General features: G+C 40.3%; 1 pseudogene; it reads right to left on the minus strand.

Moving 5' to 3' along the window:
• Positions 1 to 11,951: 11,951 nt before the first annotated feature.
• Positions 11,952 to 12,838, minus strand: LOC101645396 (annotated as a pseudogene).
• Positions 12,839 to 26,045: the final 13,207 nt, after the last annotated feature.

Genomic DNA, 26,045 nt, shown 5'->3' on the forward strand with positions numbered 1-26,045 from the left:
GAATACATAGGGAAGAGGTGCTGAGTTGGTTTACAGAGGAAGCCATGATCGAGACTGAGGGAGCCCCGGTCAAAGGCAACAGCACTTGCATTGGAACCATTATCCTAGGCCGCTCTGGAGTTGAGTTGGGAGGTAAACTGCCTATTGCCTGTAGGTGAAAATTTTCCGAAGACTTGATTCTCATGGGCATAGTAATGCATAGATTTTCTAGAGGAAAAGCAAATGAAGCTAAGCTATTGGGGATCCTATTGAAGCAATCCCAAATAGGGATGCTTGAATGAGACACCTTGGATGGTGCCAGGTAACATCTTTTTCTTCTCCAGGGAACAAGTTAAAAACTTAAAAACCAAACTCACTGCCAGCTAGTCCATTCCAACTCATATAAATGTTACAGAGAACCCTTTAAAGGGTTTCTAAGGTTGTACCTATTTATAGGAGTAGATAGCCTCATCTTTTTCTTGCAAAATGGCTTGGGCTGGTGGGTTCAAACCATCTAGCAGCCTTTCAGATAGTAGTTTAGTAGTTGCCCCATAACGCCACCAAACCGAGCACTCCAAACGTATTGCCATTGAGTTGATTTGGGCTCATAGTGGCTTTGTAGGACAGAGTAGAATTGCACCTTTGTCTGTTTGAGACTTTAAATCCTTTGAAAGTAGACAACCTCATTGTTCTTCCATGGAGTGACAGATGGGTTTGAACACTGATCTGTGGTTAGCAGTTCAGCATGAAACGACTAGGGCTTCTTAACCACAATTCCACGATCCCCAAAAGGAACACACACAGGGTCCAAGTTAGACTGATTATTTTTCTCTAGAAAAGTGGTTCAAGTTTATTGAACCCTGTTTGAAAAATTGTATCATGGTTTTAAGCAAAAGTGAACAAAAGCCCCCTTCTAAAAGTTTCTTTGGTTTAGGACTAGCACTTGATTGATATTTTGTAGATGTTCATACAAAGTAAGAAAACCTGGTCTGTCTCTGAATTCCAAAGAAGACAAGAGGATGCCACAGCTGGGTTTCATCACAGGTGTAGTAATCCAAATTGCTGCTGGGAAAAAAATAAGTTTTAGGATACTGCCCATCCTTAGAGGAATGATAGATTTGACAAACGTGCAGCAAACCAGAGATGAAGAATCAGCAAGCCTTAGATTATTTGGCCCCAAATAGTGAGGAAATAGTGCTAATTCTGGAACTCATGATCATGAACAATGAACAACCATCATTGTCAAACAGTGATTTCTTGCTTAGAGAGGGAAGCATCCTCAAATTCAGAATCTGCTAGTGGTGGTCAAAACTTAAAGAATATCTTACATCTAATCACTAGAAGGAACCCACCTAATATAGATGCATTCTAGGGGTGGTGTTACACACCACAAAAAGCTAAAGAAGACAGACTTCAAAAGAAGTATTAATTACTCTAATTAATTTATAATAAATTCATTTTGAAAAAAAATTAGAAAAGAAAAAGTACTTCAGGAAAAAGTAGAACTCATTAAAGTTGGAACAAGAACATGAGAAAACTCAGGAGACATGAGATGATTGTAGACATCAATAAATCAATATCACTGCAATATGTTCTGTATGAGTTACTGAGGATGAAAGATAAACGTGACCCAGTTCCAAGCTCACTCTCAGAGAGCTCACAGTCTAACAGAAGAGCAAGAAGAGAACGCCCACAGGACGCGAACGGCCATGAAGGGAGGGACGGAGTCATAAACTGTGATCGGATTTGTCAGAGAAGGGTTCACAGCGGGGGAATTCTCTGCATCTGGTCCTAAAGAGAAAGGATCCCTGGTGGCATCGTGGGTTAAGCATTGGGCTGCCAGCAGTTCAAAATCACCAGCTGCTCCATAAGAGAAAGATGAGGCTTCTATTCCTGTAAAGAGTTACAGCTTTGTAAACCCAGGGTGTTTTTCCTCTGCTCTGTGGGGTCACTGGGTCAGAAGTGACTTGCTGGCAGTCAGATCTTGAAGGGAGGAGACCAGCCTTCTAGTGTGAGAGGGGTCACGATAGTACAATCAGAGAGGACAGCAGTGAGCAGGTTTGGAAGGCCCGAAAGCAGTATGTTAGAAAGAACAAGGCCCAAAAGATGTGACCCTACAGAAAGGAAGGGTTACAGGAGACAGAAACTAGGGAGCTGAATCTAAAAAAATCATTTTAAAGATTCAGAAATGCAGGAACTAGATTAAGCACTAATTTGCACGATAAAATATTGATGGTTCAGTTAGTTGGTGCAAAGAACAAATAGACTTAAATTGGATATAAAAGGACCTTATTAATATTCTTTTGTTTAAAAATATTTTCTATTTTTACTAAACTGCACTTATTTTTATGGAATATATTTTTATGAGCTGTAGGGTATTGATTCCAGAGACATCATTTTAAATAGAGACAAGTTCTGTATTATAAATTGTAAATAGAGATAAGTTTGGGTGTAGGATCTCATTATTATTCCATCACTGTGGCTTATTTGCCATGGAAATAACTATTTCTCATTATAATAGTATCAACTATATAACAGATATAAGTGTTGCTATTAAAGATATAAGAATATATATCTATGTAGCCATCTATATCTATACATTTCCTAGACCACATGCACATACACACACATTAAAATGTTTGTGGAAAAATTCCTTTATCTTTTACTTCTGTTTTTAAGCCCCCTCATACACACACACACACACACACACACACACACACACACACACACACACACACACACACATCCCATACATTAGAAAAGAGCCAAAATCCTTTATGACAATTTTGCCAGGAGAGTAAACAATCTTGACTATAATGCACAGCTTGCCAAGTCCTGTCAGAAAACGAGTGTGGCTCAGCACTGTCCTGGGCCAGGGAAGCGCCCCTGCCATGACCCCTTCGAGCAGACGCTTGTGCTTCCCTGCAGGCAGCTTGTGTTGTAGTTGTCACGTGCAAAAGCAAGGGAATTCCATATATAGACACAGGAGGCGAAGGCATGTGGTTATGCGTGCATGTGCACATGTGTGCATATAATTACATAGAGGTACAGCTAAGGGCTTTGCTTTAATACAGTGTATTAATAATTGACAGAAGTAGCCCGTTAGGTTTCGATCTTTTTTCACTTCATAGGGCTCATACTTTATTAGAGCCAGTGGATGTTTTCATTCAGGTTATAGTCTTGCTCCAAACAAATAGAAGAGTAACATAGATAGTACTTTTCAAATGGTGAGCCACGTGTGGGTTATGAAATTGATTGAGAGGATTGTGAACAGTATTTTACCAAATAAAGTAGACTAGAAGAGAGAATTACAAAGACCATTGCATATGGTCAGTGTAAACGTTACTTTGTGAAACCTTTGTTTTAGTGTGTGTCTGTGGTTGTGATTGTAGGTGTGTGTGTGCTGGGACATGCTCTCCACCTTAAAATGTGGTTTGTAATTTTAAAAAGTTTGGAGTTCATTGACATAGAGTTTATCTCTTTTGTTCCACTTAAGAGTATTTTCAGGTTGGAGACAGTGAACTTTCTGAAGGCAAGTACTGGGTGTATTTCATCTTTACATCCTCCCCAGGCCCAGGAGTGCCATGCACTTAATGGAGGATCACTAGTGATCAAACAAATGTTGAGAGCTCCAGATGCTTTTATTTAAAAGGATGCTAAAGATAATAGTTTGCACTGATTGGCACTTATTACTTTGAAGAGTGCTTTCCCATCCATGATCTCATTGATAATTCAGAACTATTCTGTTGGAAGGAAGCCTACAGAATGTTGCATTCATAAGTCTAATTATCTCTCAAGTGTGCTGCACATTACAGTGGTACACAATAGGATATTACTGAAGTATAGTCTATAATTTGTGTTTTGAGGGACAAAATTTTGTGGAGCTAGAAACTTGGACACCTTCATTAAAACAAGAGCAAAAAGAGATAGAAAATTAGGCATAATATTGAATATTTATCGAGAATGATGGAAAATTTGGAAAAATTTTTAAAAATTAAAAAGCTCATTATTGCCACAAACATTACAAGTACATGCCTGACAGTGTTAATACTTTGGTCGATCTCAGTTTCTGATTTTTTTAAAAAGTTTTCTTCGAGAAAGTTAACTTTCTAGTTAAAATCCTTTATAAGTTCCAGAAAAAGAGGACATTTTAATTAATGGCTGACACATCACTGTAATAATTTTTCTACATAGTTTTGCAGCATAACACATTGATTAGCACTTTGACAAAATTTTGTGATGTTCTTTATGATAAAGAGAAAATGTTTGCTAGCATAGCTAGGGGAATTTTTAAACTCATTATTGATGTTAGATGCAGAGAACATTTGATTTCACACATATTTATGCTTGCTATTTGTTGTTTGGCTACCGTGGTGTGTTCTCCAAACACATATATTCTTATCTTTTTTTTAATTGAAAATATTTTGGGAAAGAGCCTGAGAATTGCTTTACTCTCAGGATAAAACTCAGCCTTGGGAATTGGCTCACTGCCTCTTCTTCATCCCCGGATTCCATTGGCAACACTGAACTCTTTCTCTCCCCCTCCCCCCGCATCCCTCCCTCCCTTTCCTTTTGTTTCTTCCTTTTCTCTCTTTATTTCTGTTTGGGAAAATGTAGTTTTCTCTGTACACATATATTCTTATTTATTCTATAAAATGCAAGTCCATTTAAAAAGGGGTGGGTTTACAATGATTGGATTATTGAGTGTCTTTCTAAATGGAGATAACTTTCATTTTTATTTGTATTCATGTGAACGGAATCATCTGCTTGCAATTTTACATGTCCAATGTAGAATTAGTACAATGATAAGCAGTAGAATTTTCCACTGGCTAGCTTCTTGCTCCATCCATTCTAAACTCTATTTCTCTTCCATTACTAGCCACAGTTAGCAGAGCTGTGTGCTGTTGAATCTATTGCTACGTATGGGGGTTCTGGTTCTACTTCTGGAGAACTGTGCTCCTCAGTGTTTTCAAAAATGTGACGTTTTGAAAGCAGATCATGAGGCTTTGCCTTTGAGTTGCCTATGGTTGGGTTGAAACTGTCAACCTTTAGATTAGTAGTTGAACACTTAAGCATTTGTGCCACTTGTGTCCCAAACATAAGCCATCCAACACACCCATTGCTATTGAGTCAATTTTGACTCAAAGCAACCTAAAGACAGAATAGAACTGCTCCTTACGGTTTTTGAGACGGAGTCTTTATGGGAGCAGAGAGTCTAATTTTTCTCCTAAAGAGCAGCTGTTGGGTTTGAACCTTCTACCTTCCAGTTAATGCCAACAGAGGTCTTGTTCAATAATATAGGCATTCAGGCTACAATAACTCTCAATTCATGCTACAGACTCTGGCTCTGTACTTATATGTTACAACCCCGGGTAACAGGTACATTGAACGATGGTGTTATGGCACACATTGCTAAAATGGAATGACTAGACTGCTCAAAGGACAAACTGATCTGCACTGGAAGAAGTAAGGCCAGAGTGTTTCTTAGAGGGAAGGATGGCAAGACTTCAGCTTATGCTTTGGATGGATGGTTAGGAGAGACTGGTCTCTGGAGGAGGACATCATGTTTGGTAAAGTGTAGGGGCAGCAAAAAAGAGGAAGGCCCTCAGCAAGATGGATTGACACAGTGGCTACATCAATGGGCTCAGGCATAAGAAGAGTTGTGAGGTTGGTGTAGGACAGGGCAGTGTTTTGTTCCATTGTGCATAGGGTTGCTATAGGTCAGAGCCAACTCTATGGCAACTAGCAACAACAACAACAATAACAAACAACAGTATTAAACAAATCAAGAAAGTGATTGTGGACATAAATAGACTCTTGGAAACCAATCAAATTATATCCTTACTGACTGTTAGTCAGATCTCAAAAATGTGTGTGGACATATCAACCAGGGTGGTCTATTGGAAGGGTACTCAGAGTGGAAAAATGTAGCAGTCTTAGGCAATTGCAGTTAAAATATAATTCTTTGGCAAAATTTGCTAAGATTTTTGATGGTAAGTTTGGTTTGACTCACTTAGTCATGAGCAATTATTTCATAGAACAATTGAGATTATGAAATGTGATAGCCCAAGGTAAACATTCAAAAAATATCTTTATTATTTATGTTAAGCAAGATGTAAATCAACAAATAAAGCAAAAGAGTAACCGTTGACTATATCATGTCAGTTTGTCATACTGCGGTGACTTGTGTATTCCTGTGTTGAGGGAAGCTATGTCACCAATATTTCAAATGCCAGCAGGGTCACCCAAAGTGAACCCCAAGGTTTCAGTGGACCTTCCAGCCTAAGAACAGACTACAAAGAAGGAATCTTTTCCCACTTCAGACAAATAAGCTTGTAAAAACGTACGCAAAGCATGGAAACGCCGTCAGATCCTGAAGGACTACTGAAAAGAAGCAGAACATTCTCTGACATAGTGCTAGAAGATAAGCCCTTCAGGTTGGAAAGCTCCCAAAATATACCTGAAGAAGAACTGCCTTCTCAAAGTAGAGTCACCCACAATGACCCGCACGGAGTAAAGCCTGTGGCAACAAGGCCTGTGGGGTCTTCTTGGCTGGTTTGGACATGTCTCAAAATGAGAAGAGACACTTCAAACATCAATTAATAATTGTAGCTTAGAATAGATAATGTATGATTATATAAAGTATCATGAAATAGAATACATAAAAATCAACATCGCAGGTATTGGTGAGCAGAAATGGATTGTTATTGGCCATTTTGAAACAAATAGACATATGATTTACTATACCAGGAATGAAACAATTGAGAGGAATGGCATTGCATTTATTGTCAAAAAAGGACATTTCAAGACCTATCTTGAAGTACATGCTGTCTGTGATAGGATTATATATATGCACATTCAAGCAAATCAAATCAAAACACTTATTATTCAATTTCATGCACCCACCACTGGGGCTAGTGATGAGGATATTGAGGAGTTTTACCAATGTCTTTAGTTTGAAGTTGATCAAACATGCAACCAAGCTGCATTGATACTTATTGGCGATCAGAATGCAAACGTCGGGAACAAAGAGGAAGGAACAATAGCTGGAAAATATGGCCTTGGTGACCGAAACAAAGTTGGAGATAGCATATAAAATTTTGCAAATCCAACAACTTCATAGAAAATACTTTTTACCACACCAAAGAACTTCTCCAGATGGAATACACAGAAGCCAAATGGACTACATCTGTGGGAAGAGATGATGGAGAAGTTCATTATCAGGAACTTAAACTTGGCCAGGAGCTGACTATGGAACAGACTATCAATTACTCACATGTATGTTCAGGTTGAAGCTGAAGAAAATTAAAACAAGTCCATGAGAGCCAAAATACAATCATGAGTCTATCCCAGCTGAATTTCTAGAACATCGCCAGAACAGATTTGATGCATTAAACACTGACAGAAGATCTGATGAGCTGTGAGATAGCATCAAGAATATCAGACTTGAAGAAAGGATAAGGTCATTAAATAGAAAAGAAAGAAAAGTGTGGGTGCCAGAAGAGACTCTGAAACTTGCTCTTAATTACAGAATTGTTAAGGAACATGGAAGAAATGGTGAAGTCAAAGAGCTGAAAGAAAATTTGAAAGGTCAGCTCTAGAAGACAAAGTAAAATATTATCATGAAATGTGCAACAAACTAGATGTAGAAAACTGAAAAGGAAAAGCATGCTCAGCATTTCTTAAATGGAAATAATTCAAGAAAAAATTAAAGCCATGAGTAGCAAGATTGATATATTCTATGGGCAAAATGTTAACTACGTAAGAAACATCAATAGAAACTGGAAAGAATATGCAGAGTTACTGTACCAAAAATAATTATTTGACATCAACATTTCAGGACGTAGTATGTGAACATGAACCAAAGGTGCTAAAGGGTGAAGTTCAAGCTGCACTGAAAGCCTTGGCCAAAAACAAGGTTCCAGGGATTGGTGGACTACCAGTTGAAACAAGCTGATGAAGTACTTACTCAGGTATTCCAGGAAATTTGGAAGACAGTTACTTGACCAACTGACTGGGAGAGATCAATATTTGTACCCATTCCAAAGAAAAGTGACCCAACAGAATACTCAAATTATAGAACCAACCCCAAATTGACCGCTATTGAGTTTGATGTTTATTAATTTTTGACAACTTCCAAGTATCCTAGATGCAAATGTTATACAATCCTGGTTTCAAGTGGTTACTTGATGTTGTTTCTTTTCATTTTGGTTCATGTTCCATCAGCAATTGAAGGTCCAGAAAGATTACTCTTGCAGGCTTTACTCCATCTGTGTCATGATGTTCAACTGTACTTAAATAAGACAGCTTTTCCTCAGCCATCTTTTTATTTCCTTCAGACTTGAGGGGCTCATCTTCTGGCACTGTGTCTGACAATGTTCTGCAGCTAAAATGTGTCTGCTAAGGACCTATAATCATTGAGCACAGCTCATGATACTTCTTAGAGTACGGTTTTCAGGTCACCTGCATCAAAAGTAGCAGGATGCTTTTAAGCCCTTTTATGCAGTACAGTATCCCCAATACGTGCAAAAGTATGACTTTAATATACTGTCTATATATTTTTATATACCCAACTCCAATCTGCCTAGTACTATTTTTCCAATTAGTAGTATAAAAACAAATCTATTTAGGTTTAGTTAAACATACAAGGATTTATGGATTATTCTCTCAATGTCATTTAAAAATTTTCAAAATCAGACTTTCCTCCTCTACTTCTACCTAAGTTACAGAGTGATTTTTCAATGGTTCTATGACATCAATAAAGATGGACTTTGTTCTAACCTCTCATTTCACATTTATATTTAATTCAACTCTCCCTCTGCAAGGTTTCCTATTCCATAGTGGGGCAAACTCAACTATTCACATGAGTGTTGACGACGGGGAATAGGACTCTTCCTAAAATTTACTGTTTACTTTCTAAATTCTGATCTTATTGCTCAAAATAAATCTTTAAAACTTATTATTAGTTTGAATGTTGTGGTTCCTGTGTCCAAAGGTCCATTATGTAGCTTCAAAGTTAGTAATCAGATTATACTAGTGGTTAGTTTTCATGTCAAGTAAACTCTGCTGCTGACTAAAAAATGGAAAAGGTACCAAAATGAAATGAGTAATAAGGGGGAGAGACCTTCAGTTGCAATATCAATATGCTAGCTATTTTTGGTTAAAATTCAAAAGATAGTGTGATTCAGAAACTCTGAGCATGGGCACTGGCGACTGTCATCTCATATTGACTCGGAGGACTTGGAGGAGGTGAGAAGGGCCTGGTGTTGTAGTGGCTGCGCATTGGGATGGGATCTGCCCAGTCGTTGGCAGTTGGAAATCATCTGCTCCTAGTTACAGCCTTGAAAACCCACAAGGGGTCGCTAAGAGTCAGCATTGAGACTCATAGCAGTGAGAGTGAGAGAAAGAATCTAGTAGGTGTCATAATGATGTGATGACTTGGCTGCTCAGAATAGACAATGCATTTTACCTTGATCTGTCAGAAATGTCTTTGCTAACATATCACAAATGCGTGCTCTAGAAAAGCCAAGGAGTTCTGTAACATATTTTGGCTTCTGATCTTCCTGCTGCACTTTCCCCTGAAACTCTCTATTTTTCCTTCTGTATAGTCGACCTCATGTAGTTTAGAGCCCACTTCTCCTCCCCCTAGATGTGGGGAGTAGTTTTAGTGAAGGAGGAAGATGAATAGTTATCAGACCACTATGTGCTTCCTGGAAGTTGATATGATCTCAGTTAATCAGCACAACATTCAGTTAATTCTCAGAAAGGTCAAATATGTTGCTGAAGATCACACAGGTAGCAGGTGGCCAAGTCAGGATTAAAATCCAGGGCCATCTGGTATCAAAGCCAGGTTTTAATTACTTTACTTTGCTGCTTTCCCTGACTGAGTTTAGGGATAGATACCCTGCTTCCCTCATCACCAAAATTCCTCCTAGTTCCAAGCCATATGGAAGATTAATCCTGATTTTTCCTTTTGCCCATAATAATTATCAGGTAAAAGCTGTAAGACATTATATATTCAATACGGTCTTTTCTTTAAAAAAATTCTAATAATGGTACTTTTGTTTATATAGCACTTCAGAGTTTACAAAATATTTTGTAGAGTTGAGTCATGATTTAAGACAGTGTTTGCCAAAGTGGACCATACAGCCCTCCTGGGGGACACTGGCACGACTCAGAGGAGCTGCAAAAGCAGATCCCCCCAAACCAAATTCACTGCCATCTGGTCGATGCTGATGCGTAAAGACCCGATAGGACAGAGTAGAACTGCCCCAGTGAGTTTTCCAGACTGCGGTTTCAAACTACTGATCTCGGGGTTAGCAGCCCTTATCTCTACATCCCCAGGGCTCCTGCAAATGCAGATAGATACATTTATTCTAGATTGTGAGATGTAGTACAAAAGTTTTTAATCACCAGGGGGATGCTGAGTAATTTTTTTTTCTGAAAAGGGAGTGGTAGGTCAAATCAGTTTGGGAAACTATGATGTGGAGCATCTTAATATTGACAACTTTGAAGCTCAATGTAACAGTTATGTGGGAAATTTATTTCTTTTTTTGGTTTTGTGTGATGACCCATTACCTAGGGACTATAGGGGTTTTAGTTTGGGGTTTAAATTTAAGAAAAAAAATGAATGAGCTTTTTCAGGTTTAAGGTGTCTTAGAAATTCCCTTTCTGTGGCAGTATCTTTCTCAGTAGCACAATGATTCACCGTTTTGGAAATCCAAATTGTTCAAGAGAGGTCGGATAAATAAAGGAGGCGTGGGAGGACAAGACCGCCAGAGGGAAGGGATAAGGGAGGGTTGTTATTCGCTCTTGGTCCCGCTGAGCTCTTAGAGTTCTGAGATCCAGTATTCTCTCCCCGTGGTCCTATATAATTCCTGGTCTTAGGTGGGCGGCTGACTATATCTAGGAGACTCTCCTGAAAGTGCAAGTGTACTCATGTTCTTTTTGATGTGCTTTACTGCTGCATTTTTAGAAAATTTAGATATCAGAGAAGGTTTTCCTTGATAACCACGGGGAAGTGTGGATTCTGTTACTGTTTAAACTCACAGTATCTTTATGTGGCATGGATGACATTAACACAACAAACTTCCTCTTGAGCCCTCCCTTCCCTGCATAGTGTGGGTTGTCTAGTGGTAGAATTTAAACTTGGCAATTAAAATTGTCTCTGAATCTGCTGGTTTAAACAGTTCCATTTAATATAAATATTTAGACATTTCAAAGTTAAGCTTCCTATGAAGACTCCTTCTCATTCATTCTATTTGAAAGATGGCATCTGGATCTAAGTGGGGGCTTATAGCTCTTATAATAGGGGAAACAAGGGTTGGCCTATGTGGGAATTGTGTTTCCTTCTGGCTTCTGGGAAACTCCAGTTCTCTTTGTCCCTTCTCATCACTGGACACCTTTTCACAATCACTTACAGAAGTCTGTGGCTGATGAAACGTGTTATTTGGTCTTTTGGTATTGGATTCATTGGTCCTCTACTAATTGAACTGGCTCCACCTTATCTCTTGATATTATTGTTAGTACTCAGAAGCTTCAATGATGCTATATTATAATTTGCCATCACCCACAGCAGGCCCCCTGGCTCTCAACACAGTTACTTCACTTTACATGAAAATTTCTAAATGTTTTCCTAGCCCCAAAAGGTGAACAAAAACAAAACAAAACAAAAAACCTCACTGAGTATTCTTTTTTTTTCCAATTTATTTTTAAACATTTTATTAGGGGCTCATACAATTCTTATCACAATCCATACACACATCAATTGTGTAAAGCGCATTTGTACTTCATTCTCAAAACATTTTCTCTCCACTTAAACCCCCGACATTAGGTCCTCATTTTTCCCCTCCCTTCCCGCTCCCCCCTCCCTCATGAGCCCTTGACAGTTTATAAATTGTTATTTTGTCATATTGAGTATTCTTTTTTTCTTGCAGGCTCAATTCACTTTATTATTTTTTATATAAAATCAGCTATGTGGTAGCCACCGCTGGAGCCTGGGTCCTCTGCACAGAGACTCTGGTGTGGGTCTTCACAAGATGGTCAGTGAATTCTTGGTAGGGAGACTTGGTGAACACTGTCTCTTTCCAGAGGTCAGGGGTCAGATAGCTGTAGGTCTTGGAGAGGGCATCAAAGGTGGCCCTGGTGAAGTTGCCCAGGGTGGCCATGCAGCCCCTAGCCGAGGTGCAGCAGTCATCAGTCCCTGCCATCATCAGCAGCTTCTTGGGCACAAGGGCTGAGACGATGATGCCAGTGCCCCTGGGGGCAGGGATGAGACGCACCAGCACAGACTCACAGCGGCCAGTGACCGTGCAGGGGACCGTGTGGGTCCTGCAGATCTTGTTCCCCCAGTAGTCTCGCCGCACGAGGACAACGGACAAGTTGGCCAGATTGATGGCTCCGCGGTTTGCAGTGACGACTTCCTTGGAGCACTTGACACCCAGGCTCACATGGCCATTGTAGTCCCTGATGGCGACAAAGGCCTTGAAACTGGTCTGCTGGCCGGCTCGGGTCTGCTTCTGCACAGGCATGGTCTTTAAGACCTCGTCCTTGAGGGCCAGCCCCAGGGAGAAGTCAATGATCTTAGACTCCCCGTGATGGGCAGGGAGAACAGATAGAGCTCCTCCAGGGACTTGATTTTCATGTCCTTGACCAGACGACCCAGCTTGGTGACAGGGAGCCACTCCTTGTCTTCCGCTGTGCCCCCGCGAGCTCCGCGGCCTCGTCCATGGTCATGACCACGTCCTCACAGCCGCTGCCGAAGCCTCCGTGGAAGCCGCCGCGAGCACCAGCCCCCGGCCCCGGGCCCTCGGACCCCTTGACCGCCAGGCCCTTCCGCTACCCCAGCGTCATCCGCCATTTGGTGTTTTCTCGAAGAAGCACTGAGTATTATTCTTGACCTCTTCTTATGCTAAGTGATAAATAGTCTCACACCCCGCTAGATATTTTATGTTTATGATGGGCAAATTTGGCGATGATTTCCCAAAATTCAAAATTCAAAAGGGCAGAAGCCTCTCTACTCCCTCTTCCTAGAGTCCTTCCATTTCTCCTTCTTTTACCTCCGGGCTTGTCTTTTAAAACGCATTCTTCTCCAGAACTAGTCGCTGAAAAAATAGTTGAATGTGCGGTAAATTCATGAAACACTTCGAGGGGAATGGGAAAGTGAGTCCAGGAAGGAAGAATAAGCCAATGAAGTGTACATTATTGAGCCATTTAGCGTGTGGACTGATACGGAGTAAGAATATAAGCCTCAGAGAGATCTTACCCAAAGGTAAGAGAAGCTTGGGATGGTTATACCATTCTTGTTAGTTATTGGGTTTTTTTTCCCCCACAAGTGGATTAGTAGCAAAAATTATAGACATCACTGCTGAAGTTATAACAGAAATGATCTGCCTCTCATTGTGACACAATCAAGATTTTTCTCCTGATCCTTGAATGGAATTTCTGTTTATTTGGCAGTTTAATCAAGGGAGTATTCCAGGTCTTCATCCCCGGGGGATCTAAGTCTGGCTGCTTCCTATTTCTCTAAATGTTGTTGTCAGCAGTCAAGTAAGTTCCGCATCATAGCAATCCAATATACGACAGAATGAAACATTCCCGGATCCTGCGTCCTCCTCACAACTCTCATGTTTGAGCCCATGGTTGAAGCAACTGTCCCAATCTATTTTGTGGAGGGTTTCTTTCTTGTGGCTGCCCTTCCACTTTGCCAGGTATGATGTCTTTCTCCAGGAACTGGTCTCTTATGACAGAACATGCAAGGTATGATGGATGAAATCTCACTATCCTTAGTCCCAAGGTACATTCTGGCTGTACTTCTTCCAAGACAGATTTGTTTGTTCTTTTGGAAGCCCATGATATTTTTAGTATTCTTCGTTAGCACCATAATTCAAATTCATGAATTCTTCTATAGTCGTCCATATTCAATGTCCAACTTTCACATGCATATTAGGCAATTGAAAATACTATGGCTTGGGTCAGATACACCTTAGTCCTCAAAGGGCCATCCTTGCTCTTCAACATTTAAAAGGGGTAGTGTGCACCAGATTTGCTCAGCGCCATACATCCTTTGATTTGTTGACTGCTGCTTCCATGAGTGTTGATTGTGGGTCCAAGCGAGATGAAGTTTTTCACAACTTCAAGTTTGTCTCTGCTATAGTCATGTAGCCTATTGGTTCAGTTTTGAGGATTTTGATTTTCTTTACATCGAGTTGGAGTTCATATTGTTGGATGCAATTCTTTTCTTTTACATTGACCATTTTTATTAATTACTTATTTTATATTTTTCATGGCTAAAGAGTTTAGTAAGGATGACAACAGGTTATAATGCAGGTGAGAAATGTTCAGGATACAGATGTTCACTCAGGATGTGTTACAAAGTTCTTTTTTCTTTTTCATGGTTAAATAGGTTTTAAAATGAGTTGTATATACATCATTAGTTCTAGTTCCCCCTACCTCCTCCCACATTCATTTCTTGCTCCCCCAAATCCCCTCACCCTTCCCACCTGCCACCCCCGCTCCACATCCCCAATAAACTACATCATTTATTATCTCTATGCATCTACTCCTTCTATAATTCACAAACTGGAAAACCCAACGGAAACAATTAAAACCAAAAACAAAATACAATGGCAAGAAGAAAATAATAATATAAAGATAAAATACAAATAAAGAATAAGAAAGAAAAGATCACCATCAATATTTTAAAAGCCAGGGAAGACATTTTTGTCATGGAGTAAGAAAGAAATATTTGAGCCTATCACAAATTCAGCTTGGGTCAAGAGGGAGGTCAATTGACCTTCCAGATTCATCTAAATGTGGTTGCTGCAATTTCTCATTTGTGGGATGTACCAGGCCTGTAGGCACTAGGGATGCTTTAGTCAATCGCCTGAGCTCCAGATATACTTTTCTCTATTTAATAGCAATCAGCACAGTTGTTAACAGTGATCATTGTGGTAGTTACGTAATTTCATGTCAATTTGATAAATAAGTGTAGGGGTGGAGCCTCGCCTGCCACTCTGGTAATAATAGCCTGAAGATGCCTCCTGTGGGCGTGGCCTTCTCATGAGGATTCTGGGAACTTCCTCTCTTCCTCCTTGGCGGTGGGACCCTCTTTCTATCTCTGTTTTCCTGTTGAGAAAACACACGAGAGCCTCTCTGCTTCACCTTCCTGTTGAAGAGCTGGAGGAAGCAGCGCTGAGATGATTCCACCACCATTGCATCCACAAAACTTTGCACCCACTGACCTGTGATCTTCCTGCATTTTGCATCATTGCATGTGACTGGGTGAGTCTGAAGAGGGAATTATGAACTAGTATGAGACTTATGGGCTAATATAGAACTTATGGACTTGATCTGGACTGGGTGGGATGTTTTCTCAACCTACAATTGCTCTTCTATATAAAGCTCTCTTTCACATATATGAGTGCCTATGGATTTGTTTCTCTAGTCAATCTGACAAACATAATAATCAAGTAATAAATGTTTCTCTTTGTCTAGAATGACCAGGAAACAGATTCAATAGGTCACTTGGGGAAAGGAAAGAGGACACTCACTTTTGTGCTCCCATATACTTACAGTGTTGTAGACTGTTTCATGGAGACTGGTTTTCTCTTCAATCAATGGGTTCTAGGGCTGAGAACTGGATGAGGCCGAAAAACACTGGGAAGGATAATTCGTTTTTACCACTTTACTGTAATCACTAGCACCATTCTTCTCTTTTTTGCTTTTGATCTTTTTTTGTCAGTACTCATATTGTCTGCCCACTACTTGCTTGTAGTAACTCCGAAATGTATTAGTTATGGAAAGCGTATTAGTCATGGCCATGTATCTTTGTAGGCCCGAGTCCCAAGCTGCCATTCGGTTTGCTGCCTATTATAGTTATTAGGCCCACCTTGCCTCTGAAAGATAAGTGTTACCACCTGGCCCCTTCTATTCTGAAATCTTATCCTTCCCACTGCAGTTTCTTACTTGAAACTTGTAGATTTTTAGTAATAAGCCTTTTGTCTGATATTTTATTGCTAAATATCTTTTCCCAGTCTTTGGGCTCGCTTATTCTGAAATCTTATCCTTCCCACTGGAGTTGGTGAACCAGTCCCATAGCAACATGATATTTTGTCAACTCTGGCTTAAGAAGGGCAGCTTTATTTTTAATATTGTCCCTTCCTTATAGGTTTATGAAGAACGTATCCTTTAGGTCCTCCTGGGAAACATAGCTGTTGGATTCTTTTACATAAAAATCTGTTCTGACATGCTCTGACCTTTTCACCCTTTAATCAATACTCTGCCACACAATCTGGCATTTCTAATTCATTTATTATATGGCATTATCATTTTCCAAGTCAAGGATCTATCCTAACAGTGTGTTAGGATTGGCTCTAAGCATCTTGTTCCCAGGATGACAGGTCATGGGAGAGTGTCTACATATCAATAGATTCTCTTAAACTATTTTGCATATGCTCCTCCCAATCCTAGATTCATTCTCAGACATATCTTCTTGGTTCTTTTGATGAAGTCTTTTTGATGAACACAGGTGTATTATCTTTAGTATGTCCCACTTGTTTATTTTAGCTTCCTCTATGTGTGTATCATTCCCTGTTTCTGGTAGCCTATGTATTCCCTGAACCAACGTTCTTAGGTTTGTCCCAATTTTCTCATTGATGATCCTAATACTTTGGGTTTTACCTCGAGATCTGTGATCCACCTTGATTTTGTTGTGTATGGTGTGAGAGGTCTTATTTCATTTTTCTGCAGGAAGATATCCAGTTCTTCCAGCACCATTTTAAAAAGAGGGTGTCTACTTCCTGTTCGATGTTTTTGGGGGTCTTATTGAAGATCAGTTGCCTGTATGGTGCTGATTTTACTTGTGTTTTCTGTTCCTTTCCATTGGTCCAAGTATCTGTCATTATACCAGTATCATGCTGTTTTGACAACTGTGGCTGTGTGCTAGGTTTTAAAGTCAGGTAATGCAAGCCCTCTGACTTTTTTCTTCTTTGCTAATTCTGGGCTTCTTCCCTTTCCATACGAAGTTGGTAGTCAGTTTTTCCATTTCTTTGAAAAAAGATGCTGTTTATTTTTATTGTGATTGCATTGAACTTACGTAGGATTGACATCTATACAATATTTAGTCTTCCGATCCACGATCATAGGATATTCTTGCGTTTGTGAAGGTCACTTTTGGTTTCTTGTAATATGTTCTTTAGTTTTTTCCTAGGACAGATCTTTTGTATTTTTTGGTTAGATAGGTCCCTGGATATCTCAATTTTTGCTTGGCTATTGTGAAGGGTATTACCTTCTTGATCTTTATTTTTGTGATCTTATCTGATGTATATAGATATCCAATTTACTTCTGTTTGTTGATTGTGTATCCTGCCACTCCACCAAGTTCCTCTATTGCTTCCAGTACTCCCAGTGTGAAGCTTTTGGGGCTTTCAATATATAGAATCATGTCATCTGCAAATAATGATAATTTCACTTTTTTGTTCCCCAGAAAGATACCTTTATGTCCCTCCGTTGCCTTTTTTTATTAGCTAGGACCGACAGAGCGATTTGAATAGAAGTGGGGAGAAGGGCCATCCTTGTCTGGTCCCCTACTTTAGTCAGTTGTTTTCTTTTCTCTATTGGCATGTATATATTTATTATGCTCACTGGCTCTTGATCTACTGATTCCTTGAGCATTATATAGTTTCCATCCTATCTCTTGTTATGACTTTCTCCTTGAGGTCAATTTTGTCAGATATTAGAATTGCAACTCCTGCTTTTAAAAAATTGCCATTTTCTTGGAATACTTTTTTCCAGCCTTGATTCTCACCCTATTTTTGTCTGGTAGCTTAAGACGTGTTTCTTGCAGACCACAGATTGACGAGCTATGTTTTCTAATCCAGTCTGCTTGTCTTTGTCTTTTAGTGGGTGAGTTCAGATGGTTGACATTCAAAGTTATTATATCAATCTGGGTTTTGTTATCTTCTCGTACATTTTGTGTTACATATTTTCTGACCTCCCTCCTTCTCAGTGTGTTGTGTATGTGTGTGTGTGATTCCTTTTTGCCTTCTTTTAACCATTGGGCCACTATTATCTTGGGGGTTCTATTTGGTGTGTTGGCTTCTGGATAGAGCTGTACTATGTAGTAGTCTCCTGTTTGTGCTCTGTAATTGTTGGCCTTCTGACCAAAGTGAACTGGCAAGAATTTTTTGTAGTGCTGGGTTTCTTTTTAATGTATTTTTCTGAATTTTTCATTGTCTTGGAAAACTCTTACCTCTCATCCATTTTTATGGGTAGTTTGGCAGGATAGAGGATTCTTAGGTTGGTGCTATTCTCTTTCAACTTTTGTAAGGTGTTATTCCATTCTCTCCTTTTTTTCATGGTATCTGCTGATAAATTTGAGCATATTCTTATCTGAGCACACTTGTAGGCGATTGCCTCTTTTTCTCTAGCTGCTCTTATGATTTTATCTTTTTCCTCAAAGTTGGATAATTTGACAACTATATGACTAGGTCTTTTCCTCCTGGGGCTCAGTCTAATTGGTGTTCTCTGTGCTTCCTGAATGATTGTATGATTCTCATTCATTATGTTGGGGAAGTTTTCCCCCAGGAATTCCCTTGCTATTTTTGCTGTTGATATCTTTTTGTGTCTTGTTCTGGTATCCCAATTATTTGAATAATAATTGTTCCTCTTCATAGCACCGTTCATTGTTGTCAAATTTTCTTCAGCTTCTTTGTTTTGTTTTACTGTCGTTCCCATTTGTTGAAGTCTGCATGACTATTTTCGAGATCACTGATATGGCTCTCTGCTTCTTCTAGTTTGTCGGTGAGTGAGGTCTCTTGTCTTGTTCTTTGATTCTGTTGTCTCAACCCTTAAGCCTTGTATTTCCCTTTGGTATGTGGAATCTACCTTCTCTATTATTTCATCCTTTTCCTGAAGTGATTTCTTCATAGCCTGTTTGACTCTTAGCAGCATACTGTAGGTTTCTTTCTGTGGCGGATCAAGGTCTGCTTCTTCTATGAACATTGTTAGGTTCAAGACTTCCTCTGACCTTGCATTGTGTTTCTCTTACTTTTTGTTTAGGTTGTTGATGCGGGTTGCTGTCTGTGTGTCATTTTGGAAGAGCTCAGTATTATTTCCCCAGGGACCAGGGAGCCCTGAATTTCCTCTCTGTGAGGCTAGTGAGAATGGATTTAAGGGCTACCTGTAGCCAACTCTTCTGTGGGATCGGGCTACTTCTTTATCTCGCTAAGGTTTTACTCTCTCCTTAGACAGCCAGGATTACCTATTTGTAGGGAATATTGGGTGGCTCTCTTAGGGACTGGGGACGGGTAGTTGCAGGCAGCAAGGATAGCTCTGTGCAGGGCAGTAACAAGAGCAGCCACAGGAGCAGGGGCCGGGTGGGGTGGCGATGGCAGGGAGTTTCAGAATGTGGGCTGAGGCCGATAGATGTAGACAAGCCACAAGGCTGGGTCTGGGTGGGCCGGCAGGGGAGTTGCAAGTCTGGGCTAGGGCAGGCCAACAGGGGAGCCATTGGTCTTGGTTGGCAGGTGTGGGGGCCATGGTTCTGGGCAGGGTTGGCAAGGGAGCCATGGGACCCATGCTGGCTGGTGGGGGAGAGGGACCAGGCCAGCCTAGCAGGGAAGCCACAGAGCCTGTACTGGGCAGAGTGGGGTGGGTCATGGGCTTGGGCTGGGCCAGCTGGGAGGCCTTGGGGTTGGAGTTCACCAGCGGGAGAGCCATGGGGCTGGCCCGGGTCCGCAGAAGAGCTGTGTGGCTGGGGCAGGGCAATGGGAAAAACGTGTGGCCGGGGTGGTTTGGGGGCAGGAGTTGTGGGTTGAAAGTAGGTGAGGTCGGGCTATGGCAGCAAGAGCTGCAGGGGAATGCTGAATGGGCTTCGACTCGCAGGTGGGCAGCAGGTGGGCTCTGGCCATGGTAGGAAAAGCCGTGGGGAGGGTGGTGGGCAGCAGGTGAGTTCCAGTCACAGTAGTAAGAGCTGCGGTTGGACAGTGAGGAGGGGTCTGCCCATAGTGGGACAAGCCGTGGATGGACAGAGGACAGGCTTTAACAGTGGTTGTAATTGCTGCGGAGGTCACGGGTGGGTTCTAGCCATGACCATAAAAGCCGTGGGCTAATACCAGCTGGGAGGGTCTGGCCACAGTGGCTAGAGTTACAGTCGGGCAGCAGGCTGGCTCAGGCCACGGTTGTAGAAGTAGCGGTTGGGTGGCACACCAGTTCCTGTTGTGGCAGCAAGAGCTACAATTGGTGAGGAGGGGTCCTGCTGCAGTGGGAAAAACTGTGGGTGGATTGCAAGTGGGCTCCGATGGCAGGTGGACTCCTAGAGCCTCGGGTTGGCAGTAGGTGGGGGATGGTTGGGAATTGCAACAGCCGGGTGATTCTGGCTAGGGTAGCCCTGGCACCAGGCTGCAGGTAAGTGAGGGTGAATGGGGGGAGGATGACCCCCGGGTGGGTGAAGAGCACTGGGGTGCTATAAGGATAGATTATATGACCTGGCTCCCCCACTCGGCCTCCTGGTCCCCAAACTCAACAATCATGTCAGGGCTCCCAAAGCAGCCCACGTAACTGAGCACCATCTTACCAGAAGTCCAATAGCAAATGTTTTGATAAATCTGATATGCAGGTGTTGTGTTAATTTGGCTTCCCCTAAAGCAGAGCCTGGGAAATGGACATTAGGTGCTAGTAGTTTCTTGGTTGGAAGACATGAACCCTGGAATCCAGTAGTTGAATGCTGAGAGTGAAGCAAGACGAGCAAGGCACAAATGTATACAAAAGGCACAACTAAAGCTCCATAGTAATCATTGTGTGAGGAACCATGATGGATACGCTCAGAATTGTTCCTTCAAAATTTAGACACTGCGAGATGAGGTATTTATCTACTGTCTCTCCTTCTCCATTGTTTGATGTTTGCCTTTGGGATAGTTAATTCCCAGATACCTCTTGGCTTCCCGGTGTGCAAGCTGGATATAGGACAAAGGGTACTGTGGGGGGCGGAGTGAAGATGCTGATAAAAGCCACAACTTGCACAAGACCTGCCCACAACAACTATGGCTCAAAATCAAGCAAACAATAAAAACCCACTGCCAATTGAGTCCATTCTGACTCCAGGCAGTCTGAGGGAATGTGTAGCACAATGCTCAAAAACACCTGGAAAAAGTGTGGAGTGGAGAACGCCATCTACTACATTTATTCCAGCAGTTAGTATCTTAATTGTAGAAATGGTGAGACTAAATAACTGTTTAGTCTTTCATAAATTAAATTCAAGTTTCTGAGAGTCTGTCTTGAAGAGCAGTCAGATATATATCTTTATCTAGATTTCTTTCTCTCCATTCATTCAGGCTTCTTGCACTTTACATTAGTTATATGTATTGCTTGAGCGAGGATTACATATTGACATTGCTTCTTAAATAACATTCATTAGAATCCAATTTAATTGTTCCTGTTAAGGAAGTTGCTCTCCCTTAATCCTGTGCACGTGTTATCGCTGGTACAAATGTGGTGGTTTCCTTGTGACTTCGAAATGATGATTATCCAAGGTGGGTTTTTCATTGGTCTCCACGTGCTGCCACTTTTCTCTTTCTGTCTGGAAAGGCTTTATTTTATTTTTTGTGGTTGGGTGGGGGATTACAACGGACAAGGACAGGGATATAATCGGTCGTCATTGGTTGCAGACTTCCTCATGATGTCTAGCATATTACTCAGTTCTTTTTTTCCCCATTGGCCAAGATGGTTATCCCTATCCTTTCCTTGATAAAATTTAGGGCATGCTTATCCTTGGGAATCTTGAGCAGATCCACGTAGCACCATTTGTATAGCAAAAGACCCGTTGGATGTTGTCCCACATGAACTTGATGTGCTCAGAGAGTTGTCCAACGAGGTATTGATGCCTTGACTTGCTCACATTCTTTGTCACCTGTGGCCCTTGTTCAGGCTCATGAGGAAACACATGATCACATCTGCTGTTCTTCTGTGACTGCTTCCATTCCCTCTTGGAAAGTGTTATTGACAGGCACAGAAGGCAGATCCTAGGTAAGAAAGCTTTAGTTATTAGTGATGGGTGCCTAAGAGAAAATACCACTTGAAGGGTAGCCAGCATCTGTCTGGGATGAGCTCAAGATCTAGGGAGAAAAAAAGTGATAATCCACAAGTCATTTTCCTTAAATTCTAATTTTTTTTGAATCAGGCTGTAAAATTTTGTTGAGATATTCTAATATAATCTCAATAATACTCATAGATATTAAGTAAAATGTTTGGTTTCAAAATTGGCTCTGTGGGTTAAGAGATAAAAGAATGCACACCTTCTTCCACAGCAGTGGTTTATCAGGAAGGGAATTCCCAAGAAAATTGCTAAATTAACAGTTATTTTTTTCTTCTTTATCTGTTAGGGAAGGTAACCATTTTCTACAGGGTCTTCTTAACTATTGTTTCATTTTCTAACACTGTTGATTTAATTCATTTATCTTCAAAATCACATTGATTTAAAAATGTATTATGCACTGAAATAACAAATGTATTTCTTCTCCACAAATTGCTTTATTTTAGTGATCTATTCAATCATTTAGTATCAGGGATTGGTTCAGAGGTTAGCTTTATTTACATCTTATAAATGATGTGGAAATGGAAGTGTTTCCAATGAAATTCCCAAGTTTGCCAATGACCCTAACCTCTTCTGGTTAATGAAATGCCAAGCTGATGGGGATAAACTGCAGGAAGACCTCATGAAGCTGTGTTAGTGGAGAGAAAATTGACATATGAGTCTTTGAGAGAATAAAGATAAGATAATGAGCCAATGCACATAGATGAAAATAATCTAAACTATGCTTGCAGAGAAATGGGCTCGAAGCTATCTATGATAACTCAGTTATCATGGTAGACTCTTTTTCATAGTGATGACACGACTCCACTCTGATGGCCCATTAAAGGCTGATGGTACTCTAACCAGGAAGGAAATTGTAACAGTATAGAAGTTGTTATAGTCTTACAAAAAAAAAAAAGGTAAGTGTGCCTGCTAAGAACATATCTGAACCCCATTTCAATAATAACGAAGGAAATATTAAAAAGTATGAAAAACTTGAAAAGCATTAAAATATCTAAAACAACTTAGAAGGATGGCAGTGCTGCCAAATGAGTATAGACTAAAATGATTTAAAGTCCAATATAAAAAGATAAAATATGAGAGGAAATAGTGCTAAAACCTTCAAAATCTCTATGTATTTTTGCTATATACCTAAACCAGGGAATTCTTTTAAAAGAGAAAAGACAAAAACAAAAGCAATGGAATTTCAATGAATAGATTCCGCATGAGGTAAATTTATCAAATTTGCATTCTAGAGAGATAGATCTGTTTTTATTAAATCATTTTATTTGGAACTCTTACAGAAATGATAACAATCCATAATTTAAATAGATCAAGCAAGCATAATGGTACAATTTCTTCTATCATCAGTTTTAACATCTATTTTTTTCTTCTTGAGCTCCTTGATATCAGCTACCCTTTATCCCCTCCCTCCCCCATCTTATCCCCCAGGAACCCTTATTATTATATGTTTATATATAGAATCTGTCTTTTACCCCATCTAAAGTTAACTTACAACTCTGTCATTCATCCCGCCCCACAAAGTGGATGTATACATTCATCATTGCTATTAGTCCCCCCACCCCTTCCTGTACCCCTGTACCCTCAGCAAATCATTCTTCTCATTACTGTTTCTGAAGGGTTGTCTATCTTGGCTTTCATACATCGAATGTTCTTAATTATACAAATGACATATGCAGGTCTAACAAGATTAATGAGGTAAAACAAAGACTATAATACTAAAGGGAGGAAATATTAAAAGACTAGAGGATAGTTATGTGTTTCATCAGTGCTATACTGTGCCCTGGATATACCATCCCTTCTGTGTGGCCCCACTGTGAAGGATTGTCCAATTATCTTGCAGGTGAGTTTTGGATCTCCACTTGGTCCATGCTTATTCATGGTAATTTGATTGCTTGTTTTTGAACTTCTGATATCTATTCCTGTTGACACTTTATGATCATACTGTCTGGTGTGCTTCTTCCATGCGGGCTTTGTTGCTTTCCTGGTTAATGGCCACTTTTTAAACATCAAGCCTTTAAATCCTCAGACACTATATCTTTTAACAACCAAGCACCATCAGCTTTCTTCACCACATTTGTTTATGCACACATTTTGTTTTCAGCAATCATGTCAGGAAGCTGAGTATAATATATTGCCACATTATTAGAAAAAAATCGTTCTTGCATTGAGGTAAGATTTAAGTAGAGGCCCAAAGTCCACCTGCTTCCTTGTTGTATTTATACACACACACACACACACACACACACATAAATACACCTATCTTTATATATTTATATAATTACATATATTTTATACCTATTATATATAGTTTTTATTCTCTTTTTCTTTTCTCACCTGCCCCACTTTCATGTTTACCCATCGTTCACCTCTCAGTAATTCCTCTGGGATACATTTCAATTGATCGAATATGACCAGGAATGCTACTCATCATCAATTTTAGAGTTTTTGCTATTCCCCTGTCCCTGTTGTTATTGGCTCACCGCTCCCCTCCCCTCCCCTCTACCATGCTCCCCACACCCCCATCCTGAACCATAGGTCCCATTGCTGTCTCTCTTTTAAGAACAACCAACCCTTTGAGATGAAAAGGACAATATTTACCCAAGGACCAAGTTTAGCAGGGTTAGGAAAGACAGAGGAGTGGAAACGGGAACAGTGGCGAGTAAGTGGGATAAAGGATGTTTTATTTTGGGGCTTACAATAAATGTGTATGAATTGTTGAATGAAAAACTAATCTGCTCTATAAACCTTCAATTGATGCAAAATGAAAAACAAGAGATAAATTAAAAAATATAGATTACCATCCTTACTTTTCTATAGTCTTTGTTACATATCAATAAATCCTCCATTCTTTCAGGAAGTAAGATTCTATCACTTTCATCATTTACCTTATTGTTAGATGTCAGGGAGCTAATTCTGACTCATGGGAACCTCATGTACAACACAGGAAGCACTTCCTGATCTTAGACCAGACTTACGATTGTTATGTTTGAACCTATTGTTTAAGTCACTGTGTTAATCTGTCTTGTTGAAGGTCTTCTTCCTTTTCTCTGACCCTCTCCTTCCCCAAGCATGATGTCATTTTCTAGGAAATAGTATGTCCTTATAATATGTCCAAAGTATGTGAAACAGGAAGTCTCATCCTTGCTAAGGCTGCACTTCTTTCCAAACAGATTTGTTTGTTCTTCTAACATTCCATGGTATTTTCAACATTCTTTGCCAACACTACAATTCAAAATTTCTCTGGTCTTTCTTATTCAATGTGCAGTTTTCACATGCTTATAAGGCTTATGTCAGATGCACCTTGGTCCTCAAAGTGACACTTTTGCATTTTAACATTTTGAAGAGGTCTTGGGTAGCGGTTTTGCCCAATGCCACGTCATTTTATGTCTTGACTGCTTCCATGATTCCAGTAAAATAAAATCCACGGTAACTTTACCCTTTCTCCATTCTACTCATCATGATGCTGTGTATTTTTCCACTTGTGAGTATTTTGTATTTTTTTTTTACCTTGAGTTGCAATTCATATTATACACTGTAGTCTTTGATTTTCACCAGCCAGTGCTAATGAAAGTCCCCCTCACTTTCACCAAACACATTTGCCTAGTACAGGTTGTTAATAAGCATTCCTCCAATCCTGTTGCCTCATCGTTCTTCATATTGTCGTTTCATGGAATATTTGCTCAGCATATAGATTGAATAATTATGATGAAAGGCTACTACCCTGATAAGCAGCAGTGAAGGAAAGCAAACAGTCCCTGAACTAGTCATACGGTTATATATGTATGCATGAGTGTGTGTGTTGTTGTTGTAGCCATTGTTTTACTTTCTGTTGTTGCCTCATTGCACTCAGTCTGGTGATGGTACATAGCATGTCTACCTGGAAGGGATAAGTGGAATAAACAAGCCAGAAGAGAGAACAACGGGATGACCGATCTGGGGAGCATGGGGGTAGGGGAGGCAGGGGAAAGGAAGA

The sequence above is a fragment of the Echinops telfairi genome, unplaced genomic scaffold (genome assembly GCF_000313985.2).
Source record: "Echinops telfairi isolate 266 unplaced genomic scaffold, ASM31398v2 ScPeMD7_7468;HRSCAF=8506_0, whole genome shotgun sequence".
In the NCBI taxonomy this organism is placed as follows: domain Eukaryota; kingdom Metazoa; phylum Chordata; class Mammalia; order Afrosoricida; family Tenrecidae; genus Echinops; species Echinops telfairi.